Here is a 19,788-nt window from a genome sequence, read left to right on the forward strand (position 1 = left end):
CTGCCTCCCGGGTTCAAGCAATTCTCCTGCCTCAGCCTCCTGAGTAGCTGGGATTACAAGCCTGTGCCACCACGCCCGGCTAATTTTTGTATTTTTAGTAGAGACAGGGTTTCACCACGTTGGCCAGGCTGGTCTTGAACTCCTGACCTCAGGTGATCCCCTGACCTCTGCCATCCAAAGTGCTGGGATTACAGGCATAAGCCCAGCCAGAAAGGTTTTTACTGAAGAAGCCCTATCTTCATACTAGCCCTCACAAACACTACACAGATGTGCCTCTCAGACATTTCTTTATAGTTCTCAGAGTTTCCCAAATTGTTTGGTAATCAGAAAAAGAAATAAATTATCAAATAAACAGACAACAGCCTTGCATTAGGAAGCAGACTTTGGAACGCCAAAAAAAAAAAAGAAAATGATAACCAAAATACTTTTGTTACTAAAAATAGTGCCTTAACTTAGGCAAACAATACCAGGGTCAGAATAAACACTAATTAACATTGTTTAGAATATTTTATTGTAATTCTGACATTATTGTCACTTTCTATTTAATAATAGAATTTATTGTTGAATCACAAAATTTTCTTTTCTTTCTTTCTTTCTTTTTTTTTTTTTTTTTGAATCTCACTCTGTTGCCCAGGCTGGTGTGCAGTGGTGTGAACACAGCTCACTGCAGCCTTGACCTCCCGAGCTCAGGTGATAGTTCCACCTCAACCTTCCTGGGAGCTGGGACTACAAGCATGTCACCCTGCTTAGCTAATTTTTGTATTTTTTGTGGAGACAGGGTTTCACCATGTTGCCCAGGCTGGTCTCAAACTCCTAGGCTCAAGTGATGTGCCCACGTCAGCCTCCCAAACAGCTGAGATTACAGGAATGAGCCATCATGCCCGGCCAGAATTTTCTTTTTAACTTGTCACATTGTTAGTCCAATTGCATTTTCTTCATCTGCAAATGAGTTCAAGTTGCTAATAAACATGATGGAGAAAATAAAATTGATGTATCTTTGAAATGGTGGTGTTTAATCTGTCTAAAAGTTAATGCTAATTATAAAAATAGAGAAATTTATCTTTCTTTTCTTGATTGTTCCTTTTTTTCTCAACACACATCTATTTTTTTCTTATGAAGCTTCTTCTGATTGGAAATTTGTCAAATTTCATCAGGTAAAAATTGCTAAATGTGAACCTGTAAACCTTGTTTAAAAAAAAAAAAAACAACCCAAGTTTAAGAAATCTAAAGATGGTGTCAGTCTTGGACAGATCTCTGGACTGTAATCTGGGAAAGGTCAAATAAGATCTCCAATCATGTGCAATTCCAAATACGTTTGAGAGCAATGGGTCTAAAAATGTGGTTCCCAGACCAGCAGCATCAGCACCACGAGGGAACTTGTTAAAAATGCAAGTTTTCAGGCTCTCCACTGTCCTTTAATAAACTTTCCAGATACTCTGATGCACGTACAGTTTTGAGAACCAGTTTTAGATAGGTTTCATGGACCAAAGGAATAGAAAATATCTCTCTAGGTTGATGGAATTTAATGGACTTAATGTTTCTTCCTTTCTTTTCTCCACTGCCTTTTCTTCCTTCAGGTTCATCCATTCCTCATTTAGCAAGCTAAAGTTTGCTTCATAAAATCACACATTATTCCAAACATACTGTCTTTATGACAGCTTAAATTCTAATATGAGACTCCATCAAAACAATGTGTTCAGTAGAAATTGTCAACTAATGAACTGATTTCTATCCCTTGTTAGCTTTGAGAAGGAAAATAGTCATGGAAGACACATCTATAAATGAGTGTCCAGCTACTAAGATGGCTGCCTTTTATAATTAACATCCACGGCATGGCTGGGCATGGTGGCTCATGACTAACCCCAGCACTTTGGGAGGCTGAGGCAAGAGGATCACTTGAGGCCAAGAGTTTGGGACTAGCCCGGGCAACATCGTGAGACTTCATCTCCATAAAAAACAAAAAATAAAAATTAGCCAGGCCTGGTGGCACATGCCTGTGGTCCCAGCTACTTGGGATGCTGGGGCAGGAGGATCACTTGAGCTGAGGAGTTCGACACTGCAGTATGCCTCTGAAATCATTTGTAAAGGATTGTATTGTCCTTTATGAAGGATTTATGTTGTCACACAAAATGTGATTCTGTCCTCTTGTAGTGTTTAGGGTATGCTGGAGTTCTCCACACTATCCAGTATCACCAGTTCTGAAAACGTTTAGCATTTATGTGAAAGGTTAGGGAAATTTCCTTCTCCTGAAATCTTTGCAAATTGATGATGTGTTTTGCTTTGTACGTTGAATAGAGGTTAGGGAAATAAATCATCTTTCAAGATCCTCTTCTGGTCCTTTGATCTTCTGTACTGGGGTCACCCAGCTGGCCTTCTGGATTTTGCTCCAAGGGCTTGTGAACATTAGAGGAGCTAATAGCAGGCACTATTCTGTACTCTCCTAGCACTAAGGATAGGCTATGAATGATGCTTTTCCGTATTTTATCATGTCCCTAATTCTATCTGGCCTTATGCTGGAGTGCCAGCAATGGCCAAGGAACTAGAAGAGCAGAGAACAGGGAGGTGACATAATAACAAACCTTCATAGAAGATAAAACATAGTAGTGGTGGTACTGCTGGTCTAGTGAGGATGAGAAAACTTACAGGTAGGTAAGCCATGCAAAAGAGAGATACTTGATATCTCCCCTGTCTGCTTGTTTTTAATGAGACCAAGTTTGATGTAACCTTTTTGAATTTATAAATCTATTAATAAAATATTTAGTCATGGCTAATATTTATTAAGCCAGGTACTTGCTAAGTACTCCTGGATTATCTGCATTATTTTTTAGAGCAATCCTCACTAGTACAGTCTATTAGTATCTTCATTTTATAAATGAGGAAACTGAGTCTAAGAGACTCTGATACCTACTTGTCAAGAAATATGTATGATTTGGAGAAGAAATCAGCATATCTTTGCAAACTGTTATATATGATTAGGAAATCTCATTCTAGCATAAGTTGAACTATTTCATAGCATATGCTGAAAAGGTACAGTTACATCTATGACATATTGCCCTGTACATGGCTTTGGTGAGAGAAGGGAGACAGAGAGAAAGGGGATTCTTAGAGGGGAGGTATGTAAAACATTAGGATTAAACAAGTGTCCAATAAACAAGAGATTTCTGAGTTTGAATTAGTGACACAGAAAAATGAGAAACATCTGGAATCTGTTCTTCTTTTGCCAGTCAGAAACACAGTTTTGAGTTCCTTTGTTGAATCATTTACTTTGTAAAGACTTATTAAAAATGAACGCCTAAGGTGGTTGAAAAGGGAGCATATTGAATTCAGAAGGCCAAGGCCTTTAAAGGAATCATTTCAAAGAGCTTTTACTTTCCATCAACTAAGCTTAATGCTGTCTCCTCAAACTAGTCCTTTTGTTCTATTTCAATACATACTTGAAGAGTCAGAGGCTTATAGACCCACTTGAAATTTAACAGTAAATTTTTGGGGAGAGAGAGAAGACTAATCTTCACATTCTTAGGTTTTATCATATGATACTTTCATAGACAACACTTTCCCCATCCCAGCCCCACTCACAAAAATCATCTGAGAGGAGGGGATCTATCTAGACAACGGTCCTTCAGACACAGCTGAGGTATAGAAATGAGGTTGTTTTCTTTGTTCATTTTGGGGGAAGACTCGGTTGCCCTTGATAGTCCTGTGATAGGCTTCTAGCTAAGACAGACGATGGAGGATAAAGGGGGTTATGCATCACTTAAACCCCACTTTGTCCTCAGTCAGTGCTTTCAAATGCTCTTGCTGGGTCCCATAACTAGCCACTTACTGGAAGAAAAGCAGGGGTTATAGGCCAATAAGGTGACCTGGTGTTGAAATTCTGAGAAGACCACTGACATTTCAATGCCTGGCTGGCCCTGTTATCACCTCTTATGCCAATGTGAGACCAAGGAGCAGGAGAGAGAGAGAGGGGAGGAAAGAAAGGTGAAAAGGGACAGAGGAAATTTCTTAAGGTGAAACAGATATTCCAGGAATACACTCCTCCCTCATCCATTTGCTACTTTTCCTTAGTACATACAAGAAAGTAAATATTGTGAGGAGCCAGATCTCAGGGAAGGCATAGAAAGGAATCCTACATTAGGCTGAAGCAGTATTTATGATGCTCTGCTGGCATACTGAATTCTTAGGATGCTACTGTGGAGTCAACATCACGCTGGTCTTTTGTATTCAAGTTATGGTGATGAAGATAGTCCCTGTGTCTCAAATCTCTATGTCCAAGTTATTAAATTCGGCAGACTGGACACTTACCTTAAATGAAGCAAGGTAGGAGGCAGAGGACTACTTACCAAGACCATCATTTGCAAAAAGGAGTCAAAGAATCACCATGTATCAGTCAGACCACAGGGCTGCTTGTCTCTCTAACCAAGGAACCTGATGCTATTAATACAATGACAACTAGGGATATTTAGGGAAAGAAATAAGGCAAGATTGCTTTTTAGGAGGCATTCCCAGAGTCCCAAAATAATTAGTTATTACTAAATTCATCACCTTCTTCAACCTATTTTTTTATTTTCTGTGAAGCATCTCTTGGGTAACAGTTTTCATAGAATTACTAGCCACATGGTGATTTCATGTGTCCTTTTATTTGTGCTAAAGCCACCTTTGATTAACCCTCAGGAGGGTCTTCATGTGCTTGCCCTGCCAGCCCTGCCAGCCCTGCCCAGCCCTTATGGTTTTGTAAACATCAGTCCTCTCTGCCCTTAGCCACCACCTTTTCAGCATGAAGGGTGCAATAGGCTCTCCCTCTCATTGCTCAGCCTTTCTAGTCTCTTCTGATTTTGCCCTGGAATTTATTGGACCATCGTCTTCCAAGCATAAATCAGGGCACATGCAAAAATAAAATCTAAATATCCACGGAGGCTTTAAAGCTACCCTGATAAGAAATCTTCTTTTTTGAGATTTATATTAATTTTGAATTATTAAAATACAATATAAGTGTCCATCAACAGACAAATGGATAAAGAAAATGTGGTACGTATGTACAACGGAGTACTATTGAGCCATCAAAAAAGAATGAGATCCTGTCATTTGCAACAACACGGACAGAACTTGAGGACATTATGTTAAGTAAAACAAGCCAGGCACAGGAAGACAAACTTCACATGTCCTCACTCATTTATGGGAGCTAAAAATTAAAACAATTGAACTCATGGGTATAGAGAGTAGAATGGCCGGGTGCGGTGGCTCAAGCCTGTAATCCCAGCACTTTGGGAGGCCGAGACGGGCGGATCACGAGGTCAGGAGATCGAGACCATCCTGGCTAACACGGTGAAACCCCGTCTCTACTAAAAAAAAAAAAAATACAAAAAACTAGCCGGGCGAGGTGGCGGCGCCTGTAGTCCCAGCTACTCGGGAGGCTGAGGCAGGAGAATGGCGTGAACCCGGGAGGCGGAGCTTGCAGTGAGCTGAGATCTGGCCACTGCACTCCAGCCTGGGCGACAGAGCGAGACTCCGTCTCAAAAAAAAAAAAAAAAAAGAGAGTAGAATGATGGTTACCAGAGGCTGGGAAGGGTAGTGGGTGGGGTGGGGGAAGTGGGAATGGTTAATGGGTAAAAAAATATATAGTTAGATAGAATGAATAAGATCTAATATTTGATACTACAACAGGGTGATTCTGATCAACAATGATTTATTGTACACTTTAAAATAATTAAAAGAATATAATTGGATTGTTTGTAACACAAAGAAAGTATAAATGCTTGAGATGATGAATGCCCCAGGGGGCCACCTGGCTCTGACTTTCTCCTGCAGATGCAGGTGCTCCTTGGTTGAGGGGAGTGGAAATTCCCTTCTGGGGTCTCCCTAGGTAAGGCCATTAGAAAGTGTCAGAGGAGTGTGTGTGACTGTTTTCTGTTTTTGTGAGATATTGCAGAACTTTAAGTCTGCTGCTCATAAATGTTTTCTTTTTGAAATCTTTAGAGATTCTTTTCTTCTTTGTCACAATGGCAGGAATACAGAGATTCCTCATGATTTCTTAACGGGATTCAGCTGCCTATGCTGCAGTGCTTTCAGCTGTATTTGAGAATGCGCTATGTTTCTGCCTTGTTTTACATTTGCAGATGGCTGGAACTCTCTCTGTCTCTTTTTCTCTCTGGTCATGACCAGCAAGAGCTCATGGGCCATGAGCTGCATCTTTATAAACATGAACCGATTAGCAGGTATTCCCAAATGGGACAAATGCTACCTTATTGCAGACAGTTTCCAGTATAGTCCCACATTCTTTGAGAAAGTAGGTGGAGACCCCATCAGAACCAGGCTACTGGCAGCAAGTGGTTATAGCTGGGAGCCAGAATAGAGCAAGTCCAGCCGGAGCCTGTGGTTGGCAGTGGAGGAGAAGAGCAGACCGCAGACCTGAGGCAAAGGGCAGCCTGAACAACCAAGAACCAGAGCAGCCCTGGCACCTGACACCCAGAAGAGTGGGCCACAGGAAGAGGATCTGAGACAAGAGCCCACAGAGTCTGCAGAAACCAGAGGCACAAGGCACGAGGAATCACAAAGCAAACTTAAGTGCCAACATCAAAGAAGACATTCTCACCCCATTTCCTGTTTCTGGGTTTCTCCACATTCCTATAGCCTTACAGACTGTAAGCCCAGTATGGTGGGAACAGGGAATTGAAGTGGAAAGCACAGGCCAGGGGATCTGATGGGTCACTTAGATCTCCTGGTAGCGCATGACAACATAGAGAAAGAAGAATCCTTTAAAAGCATTCAACATAACTAGTTTGCCCAGACAGTTCATGCAGACTGAAACCTCCTCTGTCTTCTGAACTCGGGCATGCCTATCTCATCTCTTCTTTTGAAGCAGAATGCTTTAAAGTTTTCTTTTTATCCTGTGAACTTCAACATGCTGCCTCCTTCTGTGACAGAGCTTTTCTTTCGGTCCTCCATGAGTGGATATCACCTTGTACTCCCCTTCACCCCTAAGCTCATGTTCCTCATCTTTTCTTTGACCCTCAGCATGTTATCCCTTGACCCATTCTTCAGTGTGTTCATGTCTATCATCTGCAAAATCATTTCTGTCTTCATAGTACTTAGGAGACCAGATATACTCACTCTGGGGAGAGGAACCCCTCAATATCAAATTAGCCACTTGGGCCATCTTGTCTGGCACGTTGCTTAAATGTTGTATGGAAGACAGGTCTTCCTCCCAATTTTGTTTTCCAGTGGTCACATGATGTTAGACAAGTCTCTTTCTCTCCTTGAGCCTCTCCTGTCTAATCCAATGAGTTGTAAGAATCAGGTGAAATAATAGAGGGGAGAGGATTATACATTTTAAAGCACTATGCAAATGTAAGGTGTTGTTACAATAAAATATGGATCATGGTTTATGTTGGGGTGGGGCTGAGCCTCCTTCAGTCATTCTTTCAGCTTGTTTGTGTAACCTCTGGTGAAATTTTAATAACTGTTGCAAGGCATAGGTTTCAGCACATTCTTTGTTTCTTCTGTTGGTATTCGCAAGGCAGTCACATCTGCCATGAGCTAGTCCTTCTCAGAAGGGAGTGGGTGGGAAGACATGTAGCTAAAAAGGGCTTAGGAGCCCTGAGACATCTTAAATAGGAGTCATTTAACTACTCCAAAAAAAAAAAAAGAATAGCAAAAATATCACCAAACTCATGGCACAAACAGCCAGTAGCTCAGCACTATGGTTCTTACCATTTGAAATTTCCATTCAACCATGTTTCATCTCCAGCCACTATCATCATCATGATCATCAAATTTAGCTGAATTACTAGTTCAATGAAGACTCAATGTATAGTTTTGTATATCAGATATGTGCCAAGCCCTATGCTAAGTATACAGCCTTGAGTAATTCACAGATTCTTCCATAAGAAACTCACATACAAATAAACACACATAAAAATAAACAATGTTAATGTGATAATTGCTGTAAATCTGGATAATTGCTACATATAAAGTACTATGACAGTACCTAGGATGGAGCAACTAACTCTGCGTGGAAAGTAGGAGAGGAGGTAACATGTGACCTGGCCCTTCAAGGATGAACAGAAGCTGGTCAGAAAGTGAGTACAGAGTTATACTCATTGTGTATATAGGCTCTGGGGCCAGCCAACCTAGTTCAAATCCTAGCTCGGCCATTTCTTTTTTCTTTTTGTTTTTAATACTTTAAGTTCTGGGATACATGTGCAGAACGTGCAGGTTTGGTACATAGGTATACACGTGCCTCTGCTATTTCTTTATGTAACTTGGCTAGTTACTTGATCTTTTGTTGCCTCAATTTCTTCATCTCTACAACAGGCATTATACCAATAGGGCCTACTCACAGGTTATCATGAGCAGAAATGAGTTTAGGCATGTAAAGCACTCCTAATAGTTCCTATCCTATGGTTAATCACTCAATAAGCAGAAGCCATCATTGTTGTTATTATTGTTCTTAGCCAAGTCAACAAGCAGGAAGGAAATTCCTGGAACTCTTAGAGACCTGGTCTCTGAATTTAAGAGACTGATAATAGCATCATTGTCATTATGAATAACAGTAAAGCTACCATTGATGCCAGGCACTGGATTCTTGACATCTGTGATTTCACTTGGTTTTCGTAATAATCCTGAGAGTCAAAAAACTTACACTGAAATATAAATAACACCACAAAGAATATAAAGTAAGTGAAAAATAAGTGGCACAAAGTGGCCACTGGGTGAAATAGAATTACATAAGAAGAAATATTTACCATCTAAGTAATGAGGCAAAAGTCAAAAGGATTCCAAAGTGGTAGGTTTAAACCAAAGGAGGTCCAAGGCATTTTTGTTTGTGTATTTTCATTTTTGTTTCTGTGCATGTTCATTGCCTCTAAGCAGAGCATGCCCTTTCCTATTTGCTCTGGTTCTCACCACTTGTGTGATACCCAGCCCTGAAAACACTTGAGTATTGAAGTTTGTGACATGCAGACAAGGATCTAGAACTTGAGTTTTGCAAATGCTTGCGTTTGTTGATGTTTTTTGTGCCAGGAACTATGCTGGGTACTTTCAGACACATGATCTGCGTAACATCCTGAATAAGATATTATGATCCCCAATTTATAGATGAGGAAACTGAGGCTTGAAGAGGGCAAGACTAAAAAGAAAAACAAGATCAGAGAAACCCAAGCAGGGAGGTACATATCATGTTCTGCAATCCATTTGACCAGAGAAGAGGACCCATGCGTGGGGAAATAGTATGAGTTTGGGTGGAAGAAGTTAATTGACCTTGAAGGCCAGGCTTAGGAATATGAATGTGGCTATGGGAAGGTAATACATGATAGGTTTCCTTTTCTTCTTTACAGCTTTATGAAAACCCACCCACAGCAAACATATAGGCTGGCACAAGGTTTGCTCTAAAGAGGAAGAGATGCTAGGTGGGGCTGAAGATGTATCACTTCTCTTTGGAGAGTGCCCTGCCACAGGCAGGGACAATCTTTCATCTCTCATAAAGGAAAACATAAGGGAGGAGGCACCTTCCAGTAAATATCCTCAGTTGAGTTTTCATATTATATAAAATATATTCAAGGAAACAACCACCCAATTTCCCTCCCTGGATTCCAAGCCTTTAGATATAACTAATATTTAAGTTTTACATTGCAGAGTGCCCTGATAACAAAGAACAATTTCTTTAACCTTTGATCCTAAGATCGTTTTTATAATATTGCTCCTGTTTACCTCTCTATCCTCACCTCACTTCACTCCCACAGTCTACCCCAGCTGTGCCGACCCCATGGCTGTTCCTGAAAGCACCAAATTTTCTCCAAGACAATTTATCAGACCACATGACACCCCCTCATATCCATAATGCCTTGCACTTACTACTAGGATATAACTTCTCACCAATAGTGTGTTTATTTGTTTCCTTTAGATGATAGCTCCATGAAAGTAGGGATTCTGTCTGGTTCTTTGTTGAATACCCTGCATTTAACACATTCCAGCACATAGTCAATGCTCAAGAACAATTTTTCAAATGAAAGAGTAAATGATTCAGTGAGAGAAGACATGGTATGATTCTCTGGTCCTTGCTCATTGTTGAATCCTGCTTTTCAGCTTGCCAGTGTATTCCTCCTCTCTCACTGTTCACCTGACCCTAGACCCCTCTCCCCTTGCAACTTGATCTTTGATTTCCAGGTCCCTCTCCAGATCTGACATATTCTCTGCCCCATTTACAATCTGACACATGCACACACTCACCACCACTAAAAACAACAAAACTGTCTTATCTCTCTTTCTTGGGCTCATCCTTTACCAAACACCATTGTTATCTGCCAGAGCTCCACTGTTACCCATGAAATGTTCTGGGGACTCACATATCCCCCATTTCCCTCTCAAACTCAATAATGACATTTGAATGGACTAGACTGGAGAAAGAGACAGGGAGGGAAGCCCTAACAACATCCTGATTTTGTGGCATTGTTGTTAGAAGTTTCTGAAGTAAAGGGGAAGTTGTGTGCACCGTGTGTGTGTGTATTTTTGTGATCTGTCAACCCATAGCTGGGGATTATCTGGTTAACTCTTGTGGAATGAACAACCTGGGAGGAATGTGGACACCTGCCCTGCTTATTAGAAATGGACAGGCTCTGAATGGGCAGTCCCAGCCGTAGGGGCACAGGAGGAATTCTGCCCAGCAGGCTTTACCTGGAAGTCCAGTATCAGCACTAATAATTTAGTAGCATAATTGCAAACACCTATGAGCACTCCCTATGTCACTGTGCTAAGTGCTTTACATAGATTATCTCAATTATTTCTTACATTAACCCTATAGGGTAGGAGCTCTTATGATTCCCATTTTACAACTAAGGAAAATGAGGCACAGAGAAGTTAAATAGTTTGTACAAGATCACACATTAAGTGATAGAGCCAGAATTTGAACTCAAGAACTGCAACATCAGAACCCTACCCAATATAGAATGGTTCAAAATAGGCACCCTTTGATTTTTGAGAGTTAGAATGTGGAAGCATCACAAAAAAGCAACACAATTTTTTCTGTAATATAACCCTCGCAGACTGAGGAAAATGAAAGAATCAGGGGTTCTTCAGGACTATGTAATGGGTAAAGAGGAAAGATAGTTAAAAGTATTTCTCAACATGTTGCACTTCCAGCAATTTATCAGTTTGTAAATGTATTTCATTACAAATATAGGGAGAATGAGGGAACACAGTGCTATCATGCACTGTACTGGATCTGTAACTGTTCCTGTGAGTTGTGCAGTGTACAGCCTGCTCAACTTCACATGGTAGCCCAAAAATGCAGGCTTCTTTATATCCATAAATTAATATAGGAACTAAATGAAGACCTATTACTAGAGCTTGAGCTAGTGTGGCCTTCAAAAATTAAATAAAAGAGAAAAGATGTGGAAATGATAGACTGGCTGCCACAGTACCATAGAAAGCAGATATATTCACCAATGTGGCCACAGAGTCTTTCTGCAGCCTCCTCTGCCAAAATGCGTTTCGGTTCAACTACACTAATGCTATGTAACCTGCCCCCATTCCCCAAACATGCATCTGCCCACACTTCCCACACTGTACAAATGCTTCTGTCTCATCCTCAGTCTCTCCGCCATCTTTCTTTATCCACTACCTCCTCTCCTTCAAGACCTAGACATTCATCCATGCCTCATTCATACATTCATTCAACAAACATTTCTGGAGCACTTGAGGTAGATTCAGAAGTTACGAAGATGAGTAAGGCAGTCCCTACTCTCAAGTTTCTAACAATCTAGAGGGAAAATTAAACAAAGTGAGTACTCTCCAAGAAGTTTCATAATCATTCTCCTCTTTCTTCCCAAGCTAGAAGAAATTCTTATCTTTTGGAGGCATTTACAGTGCATATCCTTATCTGTCAAGTACCAATTCAAAAGACTTAAAGCAAAACAAATACATGGTGGAGAAACATAGAAAATATTTTGAAAACTATAAATCACTAAGTTTATTTGTCTTTATCTATTCTTGGTTCATTTTGTGAAGAGGCAATAAAATGCTAAGTTAAAGCTCAGTTGATTTTCTCCAGATACTTGCCGAATTCTTGGCATCACATTCTACCATGTTTCTAGGATTCAGTGTCTAAGCCGTGCTGGTGAAAAGCTCAGTTGAGCAAAAGAACTTTGTGTTTTATTCTAACCTGGAAATGCTTCCCCTTCCCCCATTAAATTTGTGGAGCTTGAATCAGACAGCTATATATAGGGTGAAAAGAGTGTCATCCCCAAAGAGTAGCAAATCATCATAAGGGAACCACAATAGGTGAAAGACTTTGAAAAAAATCCTCTGTTGTGAATATTAGATCCCAGCTGTCCATGCATGTTCCATTTTGAGACAAAAAGGGCTTATCTTTTATCTTAGTAGACTGTAAGCTCCTTTAGAATAGAACCTGTCTTATTTATTTCTCTAGCCCACGCTCCTAGCATAGGGCTCAATAAATATTTGTGAAGACGTCATCCATACCGACTAAAGTGGAAGTCTATGCTATTTTCTAATAGCTTGTCATGCTCCCTAGTGTTCTAGAGAAAGAGTCGCTAGAGTTTGTTTCCATTTTGTTTGTTTCTGTGGGGAAGGGCAGAAGGAGAATTTTTTTGCTTTGTTTTTGAGATGTGTTCTAATCCAGTAGAGATCAGGATGAGAGCAATGACTTGTCCGTCAGGACAGTCCATCATCCCACTTAATGAGGAAAGATGTTGGATGATATTACCTTCCTTGTGATCATCACTCAAGAAAATAATTGCACACTCAGCTTTAGTCCACATTACTTTGGAGTTTTGCTGTATTTTCACCTCCGGCATTGTAACCACACCATTTTATGGCTCCAGACCCACCATGGCATCCAAAGGCTGTGCAGAATCATTCGGAAGCTACAAGCCTTCCCACTATCCCACACTGCTGCGGCAGTATGCATTTGTCTGGATCACTGGCGAGATCAACTTGCAAACAGGAACTGGCTTATGAAGCCATGCTTGCTCTGAGAAACATAATGGTCATCTCACTACCAGTGGAATATAATATTTGATGTCATGACACCCTTCCTGTCCAACTTGGCATTGGCAGTTGGTTTGACTTGGTGGTGAGAAGTACAACAAAGTGATGAGAAATTTTCCTTCCAGAGCACTTCTTAAGGGAGCTTGGTTGCTTTATTGGAAATTCATACTGCTTAGCTTTCATGAAATGCCCCTTTGGTACATTAGTGAGAAGGTTCAAGGCAAAATAAACGCATTTCATCTTGACCATATTTGGAACTCACAATATAAAGGAGTCAAAAGGTAAGATGATGAAATAAGAATATTTTATCATTTTATTCCATAAATAGTTTTTACTTTCTCCCCTTTCCCGCAATAACTGCCTCAACATGATGGCACTCATATGCATTTTCAAGAGATTTTCATTTTTTTATGTATTGAATTATATAAAGTAGTGTCAGTAAATCCATTAGAAATTCTCATTCCCAACTCTTAGAATTCAGCTGTAAAGAGTCAGAAAGAAACCAAGGCATTAAGGAGAAGCCAGTGCCTGCAGCTGCAGGGTCTTTATTATGTTTGTTTGTGTCATAATTCTCTTTATTTGCGGAACTAAAATGGTTTAAAGTTGCGGTGCACCAGGTAAGGCCTCCCTTACTGTCTTCGGGTGTTTGTTTAGAATAGGTTGGTTTGTTGGTTTGTTTGTTTAGGAATAGCTGCTGTGATGCTTTGAATTCCCTTGCCAGGACATGAAACCATAGAAAATAGTGAAGATCCTTGCTGTTTACTTGGGGAGACATTATCTACATGCACGAAACAATTTAATTCTTAAGATTTATTTGAAATGTGTGAAATGTGGTTACAATAATAATAATAGATGATATTTACAGAGCACTTACTATGTACCTGGAGCTCTTCCATGTGTTTTAACTTGGAATATATTAAACTTCACAACAATCTTGCCAAGTAGCCACTCTTACAATCCATTTTACACATGGTGAAACTGAGGCATAGAAAGGTTAACTAACCAGCAGCTCGTAAGTAGCAGAGCTAGGATTTTACTCCAGGCAGTCTGGTTCCAGGGCCCAGGCTCTTTGGCTACCATGTGTATATACTTTCTGAAGAATTACAATGGTGCAGCCTGGAGTCACTCAGGAAAGCTGTCAGTGGAAGACAGCAGAACCTTAATGATGGCCTAAGGTTTTGGCTGTGGAGAGGATGGAATTGTAGCAAGAGTAGCAGAAAGAGAAGCTGGGGTTTAGAAATGAATGAGACATGACAGGGGAGGAATGGCTATCTTGTAAAATGGTGTGAGAAAACTTTTATATAGAGCCTTGAGCACCAGGTTTAAAGCTTGAAACAGAAATCATAGGCAGGTATACAGGCAAGGAATTCATTCATTCGTACATTCATATACTTAAAACACTAGAAGGACCTTAGAGAGCCTCAATGTCAACTCCTCCTTTTATATTTGTAGAATCTAAAGATCTAGAGGGTTGAAATGACTCCCAGTGTCACTTACCTAGTGTCAGCACTAGAATACAGCATAACTCTTCTGATTCATCATTTAAGCTTTAAGGCTATTTCCAATGTTCCAGGACACTCTGAAAGATTCTCCTGGCATTTGGTTCAGCCTGGAAGGGAGAGACAAAAGGCAAGGTGACCTGTGAGGCATTATTGCAAAATCCAAGTGAAGTACAAGAGGTACACTGGGCTCAGTGAAAATAGTAGAATTTTCCAGAGAGGATTGAGAAAGCATGATAGGATGTCAATAATAAAGGAACTAAGTTGCCTCCAAGCTGACATAGCTTTGGCAGAAATAGGGAAATTGGTCAATGGTACCACTTGGGCATAGACAGCATCAGTTCAGGTTTGGTACCTGTGAGAGGAAGTTGGCTTTATTATAATTACTTCTGTGTGGTACCTTCTGTAACATGATGATCACATTCCAAGGCCCTTTGCAATTTTTCCATTAAGCAGTTGACACCATCATCAGCGTGTGAGCAAGTCCTTGTCAACAGAGATGGAATTTAACACAGTGTTGCTTTAATATCCATTAGGATCCATCCTGGTCTCTCCTTTTCTTAGTTTCTTTCACTGCCAATCAGACTCATACATGTTCACTTTCCTCAGAGTCTGTAAATTATAGTGGTAAAGGGTATACGCTCTGAAGGCAAATGGCCTAAATTTGAATTCTGGTTCTACAACACTTGTGTGACTTGGGCAAATTTCATTCTTTTTAGAATTAATTCTTTGTGGCTCAGTTTCCTCATTCATAAAAAGATATTGTGATTAGTACTTATCTTCTAGCAAGAATGTGAATATTAAATGAGTTAACATACATAAAGCCCTTGGAATGATCCTTGCATGTAGTGAACACTCAATGCGCAGTAGCTGTCATTGTTGCCATCCTATCATTCCCCTTTGCTGCATTATAGTTTCGGGGTGTTTTTTCTCTAGGACAGCCTGGCAAGATGGAGTTCTTCCTTTCCACTGGGCACCCTGTTCCTGTGACTGCTGTTGTAACGTTAGCATGTTATGTTCACTCCTAGAAGCCCCTCCTGTTTCTCCAGCAAAGCTATCCTAGGCCCCCAGTTCCTCACTACATCTGAGTCTCTCCCGAGTAAACCATCTTTCACCTTCATACATATGCACATACAACTTAAATTTGTCCCAGGGGAGGGAGGGAGTGACCCCTTTCTCCTTTTTTTTTATGCAATCTCATAACCTGAAATTGTGATTAGGCTACAATTTAAGTGTTTACCCAATTTAAGTGCTTACAGTTAGTGTTTACCCAAGAACTCTCAGATTTAGCATATCCTAAATTCTCTGCTTCTGAAGCAAGACCGAGAAGGGAGTAAAAGCAAAAACTTGAGAGGCAGCTGGACCTAGGTTCAAATCCAGGTTTCACATTTATTAACTATGTGACGTTAGATCAAATAACACCTGAGTCTTGGTTTCCTCATCTATAAGGTAGGAATACCTATCTTGCATGTTGTAAGGATTAAAGGTTATAAGCTTTATAAAATAGGTAATTTTTAACCTCTCACCGAATTCCCACCCTCTCACCTTTCATAGTCTCCAATATCTATTATTTCACTCTGTATGTTCATGTATACCGATTATTTACCTTCCACTTGTAAGAATATGTGATATTTGACTTCCTGTTTCTGAGTCCTTTCACTTAGAATAATGGCCTCCAGTTCCATCCATGTTGCTGCAAAAGACATTATTTTATTCTTTTTGTGGCTGAATAGTATGCCATGGTGCAGATATACATATACATATTGTATATATAATATGTATATATATTAAATACATATACATGTATATATATTATATATAGACATTATTTTATTCTTTTATGACTGAATAGTATGCCATGGTGCAGATATACATACTATATATAATATATATAATATGTATACATATTATATACATATATATATTATATATACGTGTGTATGAGAGTGTGTGTGTGTGTATATATATATAACATTTTCTTTACCAAACCTTTGTTGATGGGTACTTGGATTGATTCCGTGATTCTGCTACTGTGAATAATGCTGCAATAAATATACAATGCAGGTGTCTCTTCGATATATTGATTTCTTTCCTTTGGGGTATACACCCAGTTGTGGGATTGCTGGTTTAAATGGTAGGTCTATTCCAAGTTTTTGAGAAATCTCCATACTGTTTTCTGTAAAGGTTGTACTAATTTACATTCCCACCAACAGTGTATAATCATTCCCTTTTCTCCACATCCTCACCAACTTCTGTTGCTTTTAGACTTTTTAATAATAATCATTCTGGCTGGTATAAGATGATATCTCATTGTGGTTTCAATTCGCATGTCTCTGGTGATTAGTGATGTTGAACAGTTTTCCATATGTTTGTTGGCCACATCTGTCTATGACTTCTTTTGAAAATGCCTGTTGATGCCCTTTGCCCACTTGTTAAAGGTTTTTTTTTTTTTTTTTTTTGTCTTGAGTTGTTTGAATTCCTTATGGATTCTGAATATTAGCCCTTGGTTGGATCCATAGTTTACAAATATTTTTCCCGTACTGTAGTTGTCTGCTTTCTTGACTGTTTCTTTTTGCTGTGCAGAAGCTTTTTAATTTAATTAAATCCCATTTGTCTATTTTTCGTTTTGTTGCATTTGCTTTTGAGGACTTGCTCAAAAATTCTTTGCCTTGGGCAATGTCCAGAAGACTATTTCCTGGGTTTTCTTCTAGGAATTTTATGGTTTCATGTCTTATGTTTAGGTCTTTATCGTATTATAATTATTATTATTATCATTATTTTGGAGATGGCATCTTGCTCCATTACCCAGGCTGGAGTGCAGTGGCATGAACATGGCTCACTGCAGCCTCAATCTAGATTCAAGCAATCCTCCTGCCTCCATCTCCTAAGTAACTGGGACTACAGGCATGCACCATCACACTCAACTAATTTTTATATATATATACTTTAAGTTCTAGTGTACATGTGCACAATGTGCAGGTTTGTTACATATGTGTACATGTGCCATGTTGGTGTGCTGCACCCGTTAACTCATCATTTACATTAGGTATATCTCCTAATGCTATCCCTCCCTGCTCCCCACATCCCATGACATGCCCCAGTGTGTGATGTTCCCCACCCTGTGTCCAAGTGTTCTCATTGTTCAATTCCCACCTATGAGTGAGAACATGTGGTGTCTGATTTTCTGTCCTTGCAATAGTTTGCTCAGAATGTTGGTTTCCAGCTTCATCCATGTCCCTACAAAGGACATGAACTCAATCCTTTTTTATGCCTCCATAGTATTCCATGGTGTATATGTGCCACATTTTCTTAATCCAGTCTATCATTGATGGACATTTGGGTTAGTTCCAAGTCTTTGCTATTGTGAATAGTGCCACAATAAACATACGTGTGCATGTGTCTTTATAGCAGCATGATTTATAATGTGTCTTTATAGCAGCATGATTTATAATCCTTTGGGCATATACCCAGTAATGGGATGGCTGGGTCAAACAGTATTTCTAGTTCTAAATCCTTGAGGAATTGCCACACTGTTTTCCACAATGGTTGAACTAGTTTACTGTCCTACCAACAGTGTAAAAGTGTTCCTATTTCTCCACATCCTCTCCAGCACCTGTTCATGATCGCCATTCTAACTGGTGTGAGATGATATCTCATTGTGGTTTTGATTTGCCTTTCTCTGATGGCCAGTGATGATGAGCATTTTTTCATGTATCTGTTGGCTGCATAAATGTCTTCTTTTGAGAAGTGTCTGTTCATATCCTTTGCCCACTTTTTGATGGGGTTGTTTGATTTTTTTCTTGTAAATGTGTTTAAGTTCTTTGTAGATTCTGGATATTAGCCCTTTGTCAGATGGGTAGATTGTAAACATTTTCTCCCATTCTGTAGGTTGCCTGTTCACTCTGATGGTAGTCTGATGGTAGTTGCTTTTGCTGTGCAGAAGCTCTTTAGTTTAATTAGATCCCATTTGTCATTTTGGTTTCTGTTGCCTTGCTTTTGGTGTTTTAGTCATGAAGTCTTTGCCCATGCCTATGTCCTGAATGGTACTGCCTAGGTTTTCTTCTAGGGTTTTTATGGTTTTATGTCTAACATTTACATCTCTAATCCTTCTTGAATTAATTTTTGTATAAGGTGTAAGGAAGGGATCCAGTTTCAGCTTTCTACATATGGCTAGCCAGTTTTCCCAGCACCATTTATTAAATAGGGAATCCTTTCCCCATTTCTTGTTTTTGTCAGGTTTGTCAAAGATCAGACAATTGTAGATGTGTGGTATTACTTCTGAGGGCTCTGTTCTGTTCCATTGTTCTATATCTCTGTTTTGGTACCAGTACCATGCTGTTTTAGTTACTATAGCCTTGTAGTATAGTTTGAAGTCAGGTAGCGTGATGCCTCCAACTTTGTTCCTTTGGCTTACACTCAGCTAATTTTTTAAGAAAACTTTTTTAGAGACAGGGTCTTGCTATGTTGCCATGTTGCCCAGGCTAGTCTTAAACTCCTGGGCTCAAGTGAACCTCCCTCCTTGGTCTCTCAAAGTGTTAGGGTTATGGCCATGAGCCATCACTCCTGATCCAAGTTCATCTTTTTCTATGGTGAGAGGTATGGGTCCAGTTTCATTCTTCTGCATGTGGCTATCCAACTTTTCCAGCACCATTTGTTCAATAGGTTGTCATTTTCCCAGTATATATTTTTGATGACTTTGTCAAAGATCAGCTGGTTGTTAGGTATGTGGCTTTATTTCTGGGTTCCCTATTCTGTTGCATTAACCTATGTGTCTATTTTTACACCTGCAGCTAAATTTTAATAGTAGATCGCGGTGGCTTCTCTGAAAATACAGATGAGGTAGCAGTGACACCTCTAAGTGTCACCTCCTCTTATATGGAGTTTAGTTTTATTGAGGGCAGACCTTACACATTCTTTACACCAAGTTTTATAAGCTTGGGTTAATCATACGGCTGCGGTGGCTGGCACGAAATTGGCCAACTCTAAATATTAGTATAGCTTAAACTTTCATTTATTACTAAAGATTTATCACTGCTGTTTCCCATGGGGGTGTGGTTGAGCAAGGTGTTTTGAGCTGCGTTTTTGTGTACTTGATACCTTCTCCTTTTGATCTGGGTGATCTAGAGGGCATTTTCACTGGGGTGGGGATGCTTGCATGTGTAATCTTACTAAGAGCTAATAAAAAGGCCAGGACCAAACCTATCTGTTTATGGGGTTGTGCAGACCCATCTAGACATTTTCAGTGTTTTACTTTGAATAGTTAAGTTACATTAACTGTAAAAATACT

General features: G+C 39.8%; 1 protein-coding gene and 1 long non-coding RNA gene across 2 annotated transcripts in view; one reads left to right on the forward strand and one right to left on the reverse strand.

The window, feature by feature from the left end:
• Positions 1-19,788, forward strand: part of FRMD6 (FERM domain containing 6) — a 256,303-nt gene that overhangs the window by 84,843 nt on the left and 151,672 nt on the right. The gene's annotated exons all lie outside the window — the stretch shown is intronic.
• LOC104672904 overlaps positions 1-19,788 on the reverse strand; it is a 54,935-nt gene that overhangs the window by 22,520 nt on the left and 12,627 nt on the right. Inside the window, exon 2 of the long non-coding RNA XR_749456.1 lies at positions 14,500-14,611. This is a non-coding gene — a long non-coding RNA (uncharacterized LOC104672904). The remainder of the gene's footprint in view (positions 1-14,499; positions 14,612-19,788) is intronic.

This window comes from Rhinopithecus roxellana, chromosome 5 (assembly GCF_007565055.1).
Source record: "Rhinopithecus roxellana isolate Shanxi Qingling chromosome 5, ASM756505v1, whole genome shotgun sequence".
In the NCBI taxonomy this organism is placed as follows: domain Eukaryota; kingdom Metazoa; phylum Chordata; class Mammalia; order Primates; family Cercopithecidae; genus Rhinopithecus; species Rhinopithecus roxellana.